Source organism: Triticum aestivum, chromosome 2B (genome assembly GCF_018294505.1).
Source record: "Triticum aestivum cultivar Chinese Spring chromosome 2B, IWGSC CS RefSeq v2.1, whole genome shotgun sequence".
Classification (NCBI taxonomy): Eukaryota; Viridiplantae; Streptophyta; class Magnoliopsida; order Poales; family Poaceae; genus Triticum; species Triticum aestivum.
In genome coordinates, this window is record NC_057798.1 from 396,250,440 (window position 1) to 396,265,448 (window position 15,009).

Consider the following 15,009-nt stretch of genomic DNA (forward strand, 5'->3'; position numbering starts at 1 on the left):
GCGAGGGTAGCGCTAGCCGCTAGGGCGTGGGGGAAAGATTGGGCCACGACGGGGCAGATAACTGGGCTGACATGCGCTCGTTATTTCGTTTTTTTTAAGAAAAACCGGGAAACCAGCGCTCGTGAGGGGAGGGGGATCGACGAAGGTGTGGGTCGACGTAAGGGGGGAAACGGAACCTTACGTAATTTTTAGGTAGTAGAGAAAGCAGGAAAAATGAGAAGATGGGCCGAGCCAAGTCGCTTGAGGGGTATGCGCCCGATTTCGAAATGGCTGTAAACGGGCGCGGAGGGCGCCGTTTAGGAATTATCGTTCGCCTCTGCCTACTCGCAGAGGTAGAAGAGTATATGGCACTAGTCTAAATTACTATCTTCATAGTGCAAAGTAACATAGTAGTAGTATCATACAGTACTTCATTTATTAGCTTGTAGACTCGTCTTGTCTTGAAAAGCGCTATGTTACAGTAACATATTATGTTACCACTTCACATTAACTACATGCCACATAAGCAAAAAAAAATTTGGAGTGTGCTATGTTACTAGCTAACTTACTCCCACTATGACTAGCCTAATCTATGATACTATGCACTATAGAGGTAGTGATGTTACTAGTTTAAGTTACTCTTCACTATGACCAGACTTAGCAACAAGTTGAGCACGTATACATTGGAGAGTTGAGTTACTAAGCTATTTAATGTTTTTAGCACCTCATCTAAGTATCTTTGCATTGAAAGAGGTCTAGGGGTTGGAGCGCGGGCCCCACAGGGGACAGGCGGCGAGCGTGGGTATAGACTGATCGGGCCAGAGATCGGCTTACCAATTTGTAACGTTTATCTACCTATAAAAATGATCAACCTTTGATATGCCGCCGCTGGTATTAATATTTTTCGAATAGTACATGATTACTGATTGTGGATGTTCTATTTATGCGTGAGGGATGCCCATATATCAAAGCAATTGCACATCCCATCCTACAGAGACTGGAAAGCAAAAGTAAAGAGAACATTACGGTGGCGTGAAAAGCGAAGTGTCAGATGGATACGTCAGGTGGACGCGTGCGTGTACGCAGGTGTGAAGCTGACGCGCGCAGTGCACCAGAAAAGGGTGGTGTGCGTGCATGCGGCGCTGTCGAGCCGGGACTGCACGCAGCATATTCATTTCCGTGTAGAAATTAAAGGTGCGCCCACAACCGTTTTAGGGAAATTTGAAGCTCAGTCCACTTGAAATTGCAGTGGCGTAGGGCAAGAACCTGGATGCTAGTCTTGTTTCGTTGGTGCTAGTAGGTTTCTTTGCTGGATGTAAAGTTTTGCCTGTTGATCGTGGGACTGAGCGATTATGCGCAACCTTTCAGTATGTATGGCTGCACCGCTACTTTTATTTTTTTATTTCTATTTAGTTGTTACTCCCTCCTGTTCATAAATAGTACTTCCTCCATTCCTAAATATAAGTCTTTGTAGCGATTTCATCATGGACTACATACAGAGCAAAATGAGTGAATCTCACTCTAAAATGCATCTATATACATCCGTATGTGGTTCATATTAAAATCTCTACAAAGACTTATATTTAGGAACGGAGGAAGTATGATGGTTTGAGGTCAGATTTTGAATTACTGATAGTGATTTGATTATTTAGATTAGAAAAATAAAAGTATAGGCATATATTTTCTTGGGGATGTGTTTTTTCTTTTGCGGGGGGTTGTCGGAGATGTGTTTGATGATATTATAAGGGCATCTCCAACACTGAAACCACCCATATCCGTCTGGACGCAGCTGTCCGGACCATGCAAGCCATTCTACGGTGACCCCATCGGCCCGCTGAGCGGTTCAGACCGTAATTTTCCTGCAAATCGGCACCAAACGAGGTGGGCTTTGTGGGAGTCCGGACATAAGCCGAGTAGGACTCCGACACCCCGGCACACCCTAAACAGAGGCGGAGCCCGCACTTTTGTAGCTGGCCCCGCTGTTTCCATGGCAAAATCACCCACTCACATCTCCCATCTCGCCTCTTTCCACCCAATTCCCGTTTTTTTTTGCCGCCGCCGATGGATGGACCCGCAAGAGAAGCTGCCTGAGACAGCGGTGGTGGAGGATCTGGCGATCACGCTCGTCTGGAAGATCAACGCGGCGCAACTTCTTTTCTTGGAGTGTTCATCGATGCAGCTTGTCCGGGCACGGACGTCGGGCGTGGAGAAGATGGGTGCCCCACACCATTTGTTGGTATGCGTAAGCAGGCGAGCCGACATACAACGACGTTGTCGAAATATGCCCTAGAGGCAATAATAAAGTGGTTATTATTATATATTCCTTAATCATGATAATGGTTTGTTATTCATGCTAGAATTGTATTGACCGGAAACTTAAATATATGTGTGGATACACAAACAAATACAGTGTCCCTAGTAAGCCTCTACTAGACTAGCTCGTTGATCAAAAGATGGTTAATGTTTCCTGACCATAGACATGTGTTGTCACTTGATAACGGGATCACATCATTAGGAGAATGACATGATGGACTAGACCCATCTGTTAGCTTAGCAAATGATCGTTCAGTTTATTGCTACTGCTTTCTTAATGTCAAATACATATTCCTTCGATCATGAGATCATGCAACTTCCGTATACCGGAGGAACACCTTGTGTGCTATCAAACGTCACAACATAACTGGGTGATCATAAATATGCTCTACAGGTATCTCCGAAGGTGTTTGTTGAGTTGGCATGGATGGAGATTGGAATTTGTCACTCTGTGCAACGAAGAGGTATCTCTGGGCCCTCTCGGTAATATAGTATCATAAGAAGCTTGCAAGCAAAGTGACTAAGGGGTTATTTACGAGATGATGTATCACAGAACGAGTAAAGAGACTTGCCGTTAACAAGATTGAACTGGGTATGGAGATACCGACGACCGAATCTCGGGCAAGTAACATACTGACAGACGAAGGGAATTATGTATGTTGCCATAAAGGTTCGATCGATAAAGATCTTCGTAGGATATGTAGGAACCAATATGGGCATCAAGGTCCCGCTATTGGTTATTGACTGGAGAAGCGTCTCGGTCATGTCTACATCATTCTCGAACCCGTAGGGTCCGCACGCTTAACGTTCATTGACGATATGGTATTATATGAGTTATGTATGTTGGTGACCGAATGTTGTTCGGAGTCCTGGATGAGATCACAGACATGACGAGGAGCTCCGGAATACTCCGTAGGTAAAGATTAATATATATGGGATAATAGTGTTTGATATCCGGAAGGATTCCGGAATTGACCGGAAGGGGTTTCGGATGTTTCCCGAAATGTTCTGGTGCGAGAACACTTTATTTGGGCCAAGGGGTAAAGCCCACGGGGCTTTAGGAAGGTGCAAAAGGAAGTTTTGCGAAGGCCAGGGGCCAGACGCCAAGGACCATGGCGTCTGGTCCTGGAGTACGAGAAGGTCTCTTGCCTTGCGGGCTAAACCGACTTTGAGGAGGATCTTTCTCCCAGAAACGACCACAGGCCCAACATATAAATAGAGGGGTAGGGCTAGCACCCAGAACACATCCAGATTCACCCAGCCGTGTGCCAGCAACCCCGCCCCCTCTAGTTTATCCTCCGTCATAGTGTCCGTTGTGCTTGGCGAAGCCCTATGGAGATTGTTCTTCACCACCACCATCACCACGCCGTCGTGCTGCCGAAACACATCTACTACTTCACCTCTCTTGCTGGATCGAGAAGGCGAGCACGTCATCGAGATGAATGTGTGCTGAACGTAGAGGTGCCACACGTTCGGTACTTGATCGGAATAGATCATGAAGGTGTACGACTACGTCAACCGCGTTGATAAACGCTTCCACTTAGCGATCTACAAGGGTATGTAGAAGCTCTCCCCCTGTCATAGCTATGCATCTCCATGGATAAATATTGTGTGTGCATAGAATTTTTTTCCATGCAACGTTCCCCAATAGTGGCATCATGAGTCAGACCTATGCGTAGATGATATGCACGAGTAGAACACAAAGGATTTGTGGGCGGTGGTGTTCATACTGCTTATCACCAATGTCTTATTTTTATTCGGTGGCATTGTTGGATGAAGCGGCCCGGACCAATCTTACATCTCCACGTACATGAGACTGGTTCCACCGACTGACATGCAACTTGTTTTGCATAAAGGTGGCTGGCGGGTGTCTGTTTATCCTACTTTAGTTGAATCGAATTTGACTACGGCCGGTCCTTGTAGAAGGTTAAAACAGCAAACTTGATAATCACTGTTGTGGCTTTGCGTAGGTAAGAATGGTTCTTGCTAGTTGCCCATAGAAGCCACGTAAAACTTGCAACAACAAAGTAGAGGACGTCTAACTTGTTTTTGTAGGGCATGTTGTGATGTGATATGGTTAAGATATGATGTGATATATGTTGATGTATGAGATGGTCATGTTTTGTAATAAGTTCTCAACTTGCATGTCGATGAGTACGGCAACCAACATGAGCCTTAGGGTTGTCTTTAATTATTGTATGACCTGCGTGTGATTCATTTAAGCGCCATGTAATTGCTTTACTTTATCGCTATGCGTTAGCAATAGTTGTAGAAGCAACAGTTGGCGAGACGACCCCGACGCTACGAGCGAGATCAAGGGGTTGTGTCGGTGACGATGGAGATCATGCCGATGCTTTGGAGATGGAGATCAGAAGCACAAGATGATGATGACCATGTCATGTCACATATTTTGATTGCATGTGATGTTTATCCTTTATGCATCTTATTTTGCTTAGAACGACGACAGCATTATAAGATGATCCCTTCACTTAATTTCAAGATAGAAGTGTTCTCCTTGAATATGCACTGTTGCTAAAGTTCGTCATTTCAAAGCACCTCGTGATGATTGGGTGTGATAGACTCTACGTTCACATACAACAGGTGTAAGCCAATATTGCACATGCAGAATACTTGGGTTAAACTTGACGAGCCTAGCATGTACAGACATGGTCTCGGAACACTGGAGAACGAAAGGTCGAATGTGAGTCATATAGTAGATATGATCAACATAGAGATGTTCACCATTGAAGACTACCCCATCTCACGCGATGATCGGACATGGGTTAGTTGATTTGGATCATGTAGCACTTAGACGACTTAGCACCTCGTGATGATCGGGTGTGATAGACTCTACGTTCACATACAAAGGGTGTAAGCCAGTTTTGCACATGCAGAATACTTGGGTTAAACTTGACGAGCCTAGCATGTAAAGACATGGTCTCGGAACACTGCAGACCGAAAGGTCTAACGTGAGTCATATAGTAGATATGATCAACATAGAGATGTTCACCATTGAAGACTACCCCATCTCACGCGATGATCGGACATGGGTTAGTTGATTTGTATCATGTATCACTTAGACAACTTGAGGGCTGTTGATTTAAGTGGGAGTTCATTAGTAATTTCATTATTGAACTAAAATTTATCATGAACTTAGTCTTAATAGTTTTTGCATATCTATGTTGTAGATCAATGGCCCGTGCTACCGTTCCCTTGAATTTTAATGTGTTCCTAGAGAAAGCTAAGTTGAAAGATGATGGTAAAAACTACATAGACTGGGTCCGTAACTTGAGGATTATCCTCATTTCTGCATAGAAGAATTATGTTCAGACCTTCTGTAGGAGCTAATGCAGATGTTATGAACGTCTGACATGCTCGATTCGATGACTACTCAATAGTTTAGTGTGCCATGCTTTATGGCTGAGAACTGAAAGTGTGTTATATCAACTAGAGGCGGGGTGAATAGGCAATTTTTACAAATTTGTCACTGAGGAATTTCTAGGTGAAGAAATTCCTAAGCAACGACACACTAGCAGCGGAATAACTACTCAAGTATAAACAAAACAGAGCAACAACATAGTTAGCATGATGAAATGAAAACAAGCACATAGTACAGATAGCGTGATAACAGGATAAGCAGGCTGAAGACTAAGTGACTGAAGAATTTGGAATGAGGAATTAGAGAAAATCTTTAGTCAAAGTCTTCAAACAGTAATGATTAGGTTCCTCAACACATGAATGAGGAAATGAAAGGGTTGAGGAAATAGAACCAATTGGCTTGGTGAAGACAAAAATTTGGTAGACCAGTTCCAACTGTTGTGACAGTTGTACATCTGGTTGGAGCGGCTGAGTATTCAAACTCAAGGACACACAATCCCCACCGTATTCTCCTTGAGCTAAAGTCACACAGACCACGCCCAACACTCGTGGTAAGTCTTCAGGTGACTTCCAAACATTCACAAACTTGGTCACTCGGCGATCCACAATTCCTCTTTGATGCTCAGGCCATGACGCCTAACCGTATGGAGGGTACACGGTCCTCAAAGGTAACAAGCGTCGGTTCCACACAAGAACAATCTCTTCAGTGATGCTCAATCACTTTTGGTTTGTAGGTGTTTGGGTTTGGGTTTTGGGTTTTCCTCACTTGATGATTTTCGCTCGAAGTCCTCGGAGGATGGGATGCTCCCAATGATAAGTGTCAGTTTCTCTCGGAGCAGCCAACCAGCTAGTGGTTGAAGAGGGTGGATATTTATAACCTAGGGAGCAGCACAACATGATAAGACATAAATGCCCTTCAAAGATATGACTGTTAGGTGGGTAGATATTTTGGACAACTGGCGCATAGCACATCAACGGTCTGAAATATGAGGTTCAAATTCCTCGGGGTTATCATGTTCCTCAATACGTAGCACTCCGCACTGGCGAATTACTAACTCCTCACTCAGAACAAATTCCTCAGAGACCAGAAGATCTTCGTCTCTATCACTGAAGAAATTGACTGAACTGATATGAGATTTCCAATGCCTTCACTCGAAAGGATTGGGTAGGTGTAGGATTTTGAGATGAGCATCACTTGGAAATCAGTTTCCTTAGTATTACCTCGACCCCCTTTAACAGTATGGTGGTTCCTATGAATCAAGAAAGAGAAAATGAAACTAAGAAAACAAAAGTCTTCACGCTTCATAATACTCGCATGAATATCCAAGTCTTCAAGGTCACACCAATTTCTTTAGTTTCAAAATCTTCAGGAGAACCAAAGTATTCAGCTGAAGACATATATTTTTAGGGGTCGACTTTCATCGTAAATATCAAACTCCTCATCGACTTATAGAGCCTGTGTACTGATACGTCTCCAATGTTTCTATAATTTTTGATTGTTCCATGCTATTATGTTACCCGTTTTGGATGTTTATGGGCTTTACTATACACTTATATCATTTTTGGGACTAACCTACTAACCGGAGGCCCAACCCGAATTGCTGTTTTTTGCCTATTTCAGTGTTTCGCAGAAAAGGAATATCAAACGAAGTCCAAACGGAATGAAACCTTCGGGAGCGATCTTTTTGGAACAAACGCAATCCAGGAGACTTGGAGTGGACGTCAAGCAGCAAACGAGGTGGCCACGAGGGTGCCCGGCGCGCCCTAGAGGGTGGGTGTCGGTGTCAAGACCGGCGGATCTCGGGTAGGGGGTCCCGAACTATGCGTCTAGGCAGATGGTAACAAGAGACAAGGGACACGATGTTTTACCCAGGTTCGGGCCCTCTTGATGGAGGTAAAACCCTACGTCCTGCTTGATTGATATTGATGATGTGGGTATTACAAGAGTAGATCTACCACGAGATCAAGGAGGCTAAACCCTAGAAGCTAGCCTATGGTATGATTGTTGTTCGTCCTATGGACTAAAGCCATCCGGTTTTTATAGACACCAGAGAGGGCTAGGGTTACACAGAGTCGGTTACAATGGTAGAAGATCTACATATCCGTATCGCCAAGCTTGCCTTCCACGCCAAGGAAAGTCCCATCCGGACACGGGACGAAGTCTTCAATCTTGTATCTTCATAGTCTTGGAGTCCGGCCGATGATGATAGTTCGGCTATCCAGACACCCCCTAATCCAGGACTCCCTCAGTAGCCCCCGAACCAGGCTTCAATGACGACGAGTCCGGCGCGTATATTGTCTTTGGCGTTTGCAAGGCGGGTTCTCCTCCATGTTCCATGTGTTTGTCGAATAGTGTTCGGTTTCCTCATAAATGTTGCGCTCCTTGGCTTCCACGTCCAATAATGGCCCTCTTCCACGTGTTGTATGAATGCGAAAAGCCAGGGTATTTTTACGTTTGACCCCCTAGCTGCGCGAATAAGCCACCCATAAGAGAGGCGAGGATCCAGATCCGAATCACACCATCCTCCTTCCGCAAGTACTCATCGAAGCGCATCCGACAAAAATCCATTCCAACATGGACAGTCGACGCGGCTCCTCTTCTTGCGCTCCCAGTCCTCAGCCAGGAGATTGGAGGAGATGCTCAGTCCCGCATAGCGAGTTAGTGACGCTCCAAGCAGAGGGATACCTTCCCCCAGCCTTTATGGTTCCAGTTCGAGCCGGACTGGCCACCTACAAGGGTGGGAAGCAAGAGGAGAGCGTCCCCAATCCCTCCAAAGGAGAGCGGGTATGCTTCATCCCCTACTTAATAAGGGGACTCAGATTTCCCATACATCCGTTTCTCCGGGGGCTCCTGGAGTTCTATGGACTCCAACTTCACCACCTCACACCTGCCTCCATTTTGCACATCGCGGGCTTTGTAGTTCTTTGCGAGCTGTTCTTGGGCATCGAGCCCCATTTTGCGCTATGGAAGAGACTGTTTTGCCTCGTACCCCGTTCTCACGAGGGGTCGATATATCAAGTGGGCGGAGCCGAAAAATGGCGCATCGCCGGGACCGGATATCTATCTGGAACCCCGAAGAAGGCGTCCGAAGACTGGCCTTCGGAGTGGTTCTATATGGAAGATGCCCCGCTGCCAGATCCAGTTCGGATCAGCCTCCCGGAGTTTAGCAACGCTCCTCTGAAGAAACGCCTGAGTTGGCACCCGCGGAGCCCTCAACGGGAAGATGATAGGAGCGTCCAATATCTGATGGGCCGGATACGGTTACTGGCCCATTCCGGATTAATCATGATTGGAGTCATGGCCACATGTATTATGCGAGGGGTGCAGCCGCTCCAATATAGGGGCCACCCCATGTGGGATTTCAACGGGGAGAATGACGCCACCCGTCATGGCCGCAAGGGGCCGGGATCGGCCGCCGATCTGGTGAAGATCCTGTCCGGCTTGTACAAGGGGGAGAAGGAGGAGTTCCTCCGCACGAGTCCATTGAATGGATTCTACATGAATAACCCTCGGAGCTGGATAAGCGGACTTTTATATATCCGATCCGTGCTTTCAAAGATAAGTGTCTTACTTTATGATTTCGACGCAGGAACTACGCCGGGATGTGGAAGGCATAGAAAGCCCGACTCCACAACCCGAGGATCCAGGAAGATCCCTTGATCCGGCCTCCGGAGAGGATCCGGACATAATGGTGGAACTGATTGACGGGGTGTTCCACCAGCTCAGCATAGACAATGCTCTAGTCGCCATTACGGCTGACTACCCCGGTTTATCTCTGGCTCCCCAGGTGAGTACGACCGAAGTCCTGACACCGTTACTTTTTTAATGCTTATTTCTGACCATCGTGTACCAACGGTGCTTCGCAGGAGGTGCCTTTACGGCGGGAAGCCGAGCCCGCGGCGACTGACCAACCAGGGTCAGTGCGGCCCAGCAGGCGGAAGAGGAGTGCGGCGCGAATCGAAACATCGCCGCAAAGGTATGGCGCAGCATTGTCTTTTAAGGGAAAGACTCCTGGGAGGTATATTAATGCTCATGATTCTTCCAGGAGAAAGAGCGCTCGCCGGACTGAGCCCGGAGAGGTTGCCAACCAAGCCTCCGTCAGCCAGGCTCCAACGCCCGGTCCGAAGGGGGAGGCGAGCGCAAGGCGCGAGCCGGATGCTCCTCCAACGGAGGATGCCGACAGGTTGTCCGCCACCAGGTCTGAGGTGGAGAGCGCCATGAATCACAGGCGCCGTCAGACAGTTCTTCGTGATGCGTGTTTCTCCCTAGAGGCGTTGAATGCCTTTAATGCGGGAGACGCGCACCTCCGTGCTGCTCAAGATGGTTTAACCAGAGCCACGGAGCAGTATGTAAAAGACATACGGGTGATGAATTTTAATAGTTATAGATGCCAGTAGCCCCCGAGACTTAAAATAGTTAAACTAACTGATTTAAGGATCATTTGTTATGCAGGATCTTACAGAGAAGAATACCCACCTGTCCCAGGAGCTTCAAGAATGCAAGGCCCAACTTGGGGCCGCACTAGTCACTGCCGAGGGAGCCACAGAGACCCCCTCTGGTAATTCATATTTCGAAAAGAGAAGTAGTTTATGAAGTGCGGCGTGTGTGTATAGTCTGACAATAATATTGTAGAGGGTGCCGGACTAGATCCGGACAAGCAACATCTGCTGCGCCAGCTGAAGGCCGGCGAGAAGGTGCTTATGAGGGTGCAGTAGGAGAGGAACAAACTCCAAGATGCCAACAGCCAGCTGGGCGAAGAACTAAAAGATGTTCGGGTCCAGCTGTCTAACTCCGTAAAGGAGAATCGGCGGCTTCGTCGCGGCATTTACAGTAAGTGCTTGAGCAAACTCTTTTGAAAAGAAGAGTTCGGCGAGGAAGTCGATTGACAGAAATGTGTCTGTAGGTGTGCTCACAGGTCGTCCGGCAGAGGAGATGCCTAGTTCCACGGGAGACCCTCTTCCCGAGCTGCTGCAACTGCACGAACGTGTTCGGCAGGCGATGAGCGGCGTCGTTCAGGCCTTATGGCCTTCCGTCTCCCTACCCGAGGGTCTTGGAGGGCTTGCTGAGAAGCTTCAGGGAGTACGGCAGCGCTTCCGTCTATGGAAGATATCGGCCTGCTGTCAAGGCGCCAGGGAGGCCTGGGACATGGTGAAGACGCGGTACACGAAGGCTGATCCAAACCACATGGCCGAGGTCGGACCTGTGGGGCCCGATGGGAAGGAGATCCCTGTGAGCCTGATGTACGGCCAAGTAGAGTTGGCCGCGAAATATTCCCAACGGGACTGTAAATTAGACAGCCTGTTAGATGGGATTGAAGAGGAGTACAATCAGTCAGTTTGACGATGTAATTTAAAATGACATGTAAAATGCCTTCTAGCCGGATTGTAGATCATTTGTCTTTGCGGACCTTTTCGCTTCAACCTCGGGACCCAACAGTCCGGAGTGTGTCCGAATACCCTTACGGTTATACAAAAACCGGGACATGCATGGAGACAAGGCGTAGGGGTCATAAGTGCTTTATCAGACAAGTGCCCAACTAGCTATGTTATATTACATGGTTAGTAAGAAACATCTTCCAGGGAGAACAGTTCCGTTAGGGGTTCCTTTCCCTGGGAGGCATGCCCTAAAGTGCATGTCCGGACTGCGAAAAGAGCAGAAAAAGCATCTAGGGGCAGATAAATAAATAAGTAATAAATCATCTTTCAGGTCACCGACCGAATATTCCCTTAAGAATGCTAGCCTTTGGCTTCACCCAGTCTGAGGTACACATCCGGCTGACCCGGCAGTAACAATCACAGAGGTGCTCCCTTTACCTCCTAGCCAAACAATCGGGAATGTAGGGGTAAGAACAGGAGCCAGGAAACCCAGCTTGGCCAAAACTTAAGTCATATCGATGCATATAATGGTGAGTAAAAGGTACATGCGGAAGTATGACACATGTGTTGGGCATGAAGCCCATATAAATAAGCTTCTGTTAAAGAAGCCCCCAGGTATAACGAGTGCGAGTAGCACATCAAGTGAGTGCGAACAAAGCGCAGATCAGCCCTCAAGAGGCTTGTACTGAAAGAGGGAGGAAAAAGGAGGGAAAACAAAGACAGCGAAAAAATATGAAAGGTGGACGGAGGAAGGAGACGAACTCTGAGTCCGGCGCTAGGCGTAGAATCTTCGGAGACGGGCTGCATTCCATGGGTTTGGCTCGAGTCGGTTGTTAGATGCGTTGCATAGACGGTATGCACCACCGGTAAGGACTTGGTCGATGATGAAGGGACCTTCCCGTTTGGGCTTAAGTTTGTCCTTTTTCTTGTCCGGCAGGCGTAGAACTAGCTCGCCAACATTGTAAGTTTTGGCCCGTACTTCTCTGCTTTGATATCTTCGAGCCTGCTGCTGATAGAATGCGGAACGGGATTTTGCCACGTCGCGCTCCTCCTCTAAGGCGTCCAAACTGTCCTGCCGATCCAACTCGGCTTCTCTTTCTTTGTACATGCGCACGCGAGGTGAGTCATGAATTATATCACAGGGCAAAACTGCCTCAGCGCCGTATACCATAAAAAATGGTGTGAATCCGGTAGTGCGGTTTGGCGTGGTCCGCAGCCCCCAGAGTACGGAGTCGAGCTCCTCTACCCAGTGCGTGTTAGATTCCGTGAGGGACCGCACTAATCTGGGTTTAATGCCGCTCATGATTAGACCATTTGCTCGTTCCACTTGACCGTTAGTTTGAGGGTGATCGACTGAAGCGTAGTCAAGCTTGATGCCCATGTTTTTGCACCAGAGTTTAACCTCGTCGGCCGTGAAATTCGTGTCGTTATCAGTGATGATGCTGTGGAGGATGCCAAAACGATGTACTACCCCGGATATGAAGTCTATCACAGGTCCGGATTCTGCCGTTTTAACCGGCTTTGCCTCTATCCATTTGGTGAATTTGTCCACCATGACCAATAAGTATTTTTGCTTGTGGGTTTCCCCTTTAAGGGGTCCAACCATGTCAAGCCCCCAGACCGCGAATGGCCAAGTGATGGGTATAGTTTTGAGGGCGGTGGGTGGCATGTGGCTTTGATTAGCAAAGAGCTGGCAACCGACGCATAGTTGGACTAAGTCCTGAGCATCTGTCCGGGCTGTCGGCCAATAAAATCATGTACGGAAGGCCTTGCCTACAAGGGCCCGGGCTGCGGGGTGGTGCCCGCCGAGTCCGGCGTGAATTTCAGCCAGGAGATTTCTCCCTTCCTCTTCGGAGATACACCTTTGAAGGACTCCGGTTGTGCTTTTCTTATAAAGTTCTCCCTCATGGACCTTGTAGGCTTTAGATCGCCGAACTATGCAGCGGGCCTCATTTTGGTCTTCGGGAAGTTCCTGCCTGATTAAGTAGGCTAGGAATGGTTCCGTCCACGGGGCAATTACTGCCATTATTTCGTAGGCTGAAGGTGTTATTTCATTAGCTGAGCCACCGATTGTGTCAGAATGTTCCGTGTTGGGTGGTGCAGTTGGTTCCGGGTTGTTATTTCCGGACTCCTCTTCCCATAATACGGATGGCTTAAAGAGCCGCTCCAGGAAGATGTTTGGAGGGACGGCATCGCGTTTTGCACCGATGCGTGCCAACACGTCTGCTGCCTGGTTATTATCCCGGGCTACATGGTGGAATTCGAGTCCTTCGAACCAAGCTGACATTTTTAGGACGGCATTACGGTAGGCTGCCATTTTCGGATCCTTGGCGTCAAAGTCTCCATTTACTTGGGATATTGCGAGGTTTGAATCCCCGCGCACCTCTAGGCGTTGAATACCCATGGAGATTGCCATCCGGAGACCATGTAGAAGGGCCTCGTATTCGGCTGCATTGTTGGAGTCCGTGTACATTATTTGAAGTACGTATTGGACTGTATCTCCGGTTGGGGACGTCAAGACGATGCCAGCCCCCAAGCCAGCCAACATTTTGGAGCCGTCGAAATGCATGATCCAATTGGAGTATGCGCCGTACTCTTTAGGGAGTTCGGCTTCGGTCCATTCGGCGATGAAGTCAGCCAAAACTTGCGACTTTATAGCTCGCCGTGGTTTGTAGGTTATGTCAAATGGTAAGAGCTCAATGGCCCATTTTGCAATCCTGCCCGTCGCGTCGCGATTGTTTATAATATCGTTGAGAGGTACTTCGGAGGCCACCGTTATGGAACACTCTTGAAAGTAGTGTCGCAGCTTCCGGGATGCCATGAACACCGCATACGCTATCTTTTGATAATGTGGGTACCGGGACTTGCATGGAGTTAAGACAGTGGATACGTAGTACACTGGTTTTTGAAGAGGGAATTTGTGCCCTTCTGTTTCTCGTTCGACGATGAGTACGGAGCTGACAACTTGATGTGTTGCTGTGATATATAATAACATAGGTTCGCCCAGGTTGGGCGCGGCCAGGACCGGATTTGTTGCCAATATGGCATTAATTTCTTCGAGTCCGGCCGTGGCAGCATCCGTCCATTCAAAGTGTTCGGTGCGCCGGAGGAGGCGATAGAAGGGCAGCGCCTTTTCTCCCAAACGGGAGATGAAGCGTCTTAGAGACGCCATGCATCCAGTTAGTTTTTGTATTTGTTTGAGGTCTTTTGGGATATCCAATTGTGACAGAGCTCGGATCTTGGCTGGGTTTGCTTCAATTCCTCTACCGGATACAATGAAGCCCAAGAGCTTTCCGGCTGGTATGCCAAAAACACATTTTTCCGGGTTGAGCTTAATGTCGTATGCTCGGAGGTTGTCGAATGTAAGCCTCAAATCGTCTATTAGAGTTTCGACGTGTTTGGTCTTAACGACCACATCGTCTACGTATGCCTCCACTGTTTTGCCTATCTAGGTAGCCAGACATGTCTGAATCATGCGCTGATATGTTGCGCCGACGTTTTTGAGTCTGAAGGGCATCGTGTTGAAGCAGAATGGTCCATATGGAGTAATGAATGCCGTTGCAGCCTGGTCTTTTTCAGCCATCTCGATTTGATGGTATCCGGAGTATGCGTCGAGGAAGCACAATGAATCGTGCCCTGCGGTAGCATCGATGATTTGGTCGATGCGGGGGAGGGGGAAAGGATCCTTTGGATAGGCCTTGTTAAGGTCTTTGAAATCGACACAAAGGCGCCATGATTTATCCTTTTTTGGTACCATTACCAGGTTTTCTAGCCAGTCCGGATGTTTTATATCTCTGATGAATCCGGCTTCTAGGAGTTTGGCTAGCTCCTCTCCCATTGCGTGTCTTTTGGGTTCAGAAAATCGCCGAAGAGCCTGTTTGACTGGCTTGAATCCTTTTAGGATATTTAGGCTGTGTTCTGCCAGCCTGCGTGGGATTCCTGGCATATCTGAAGGGTGCCAGG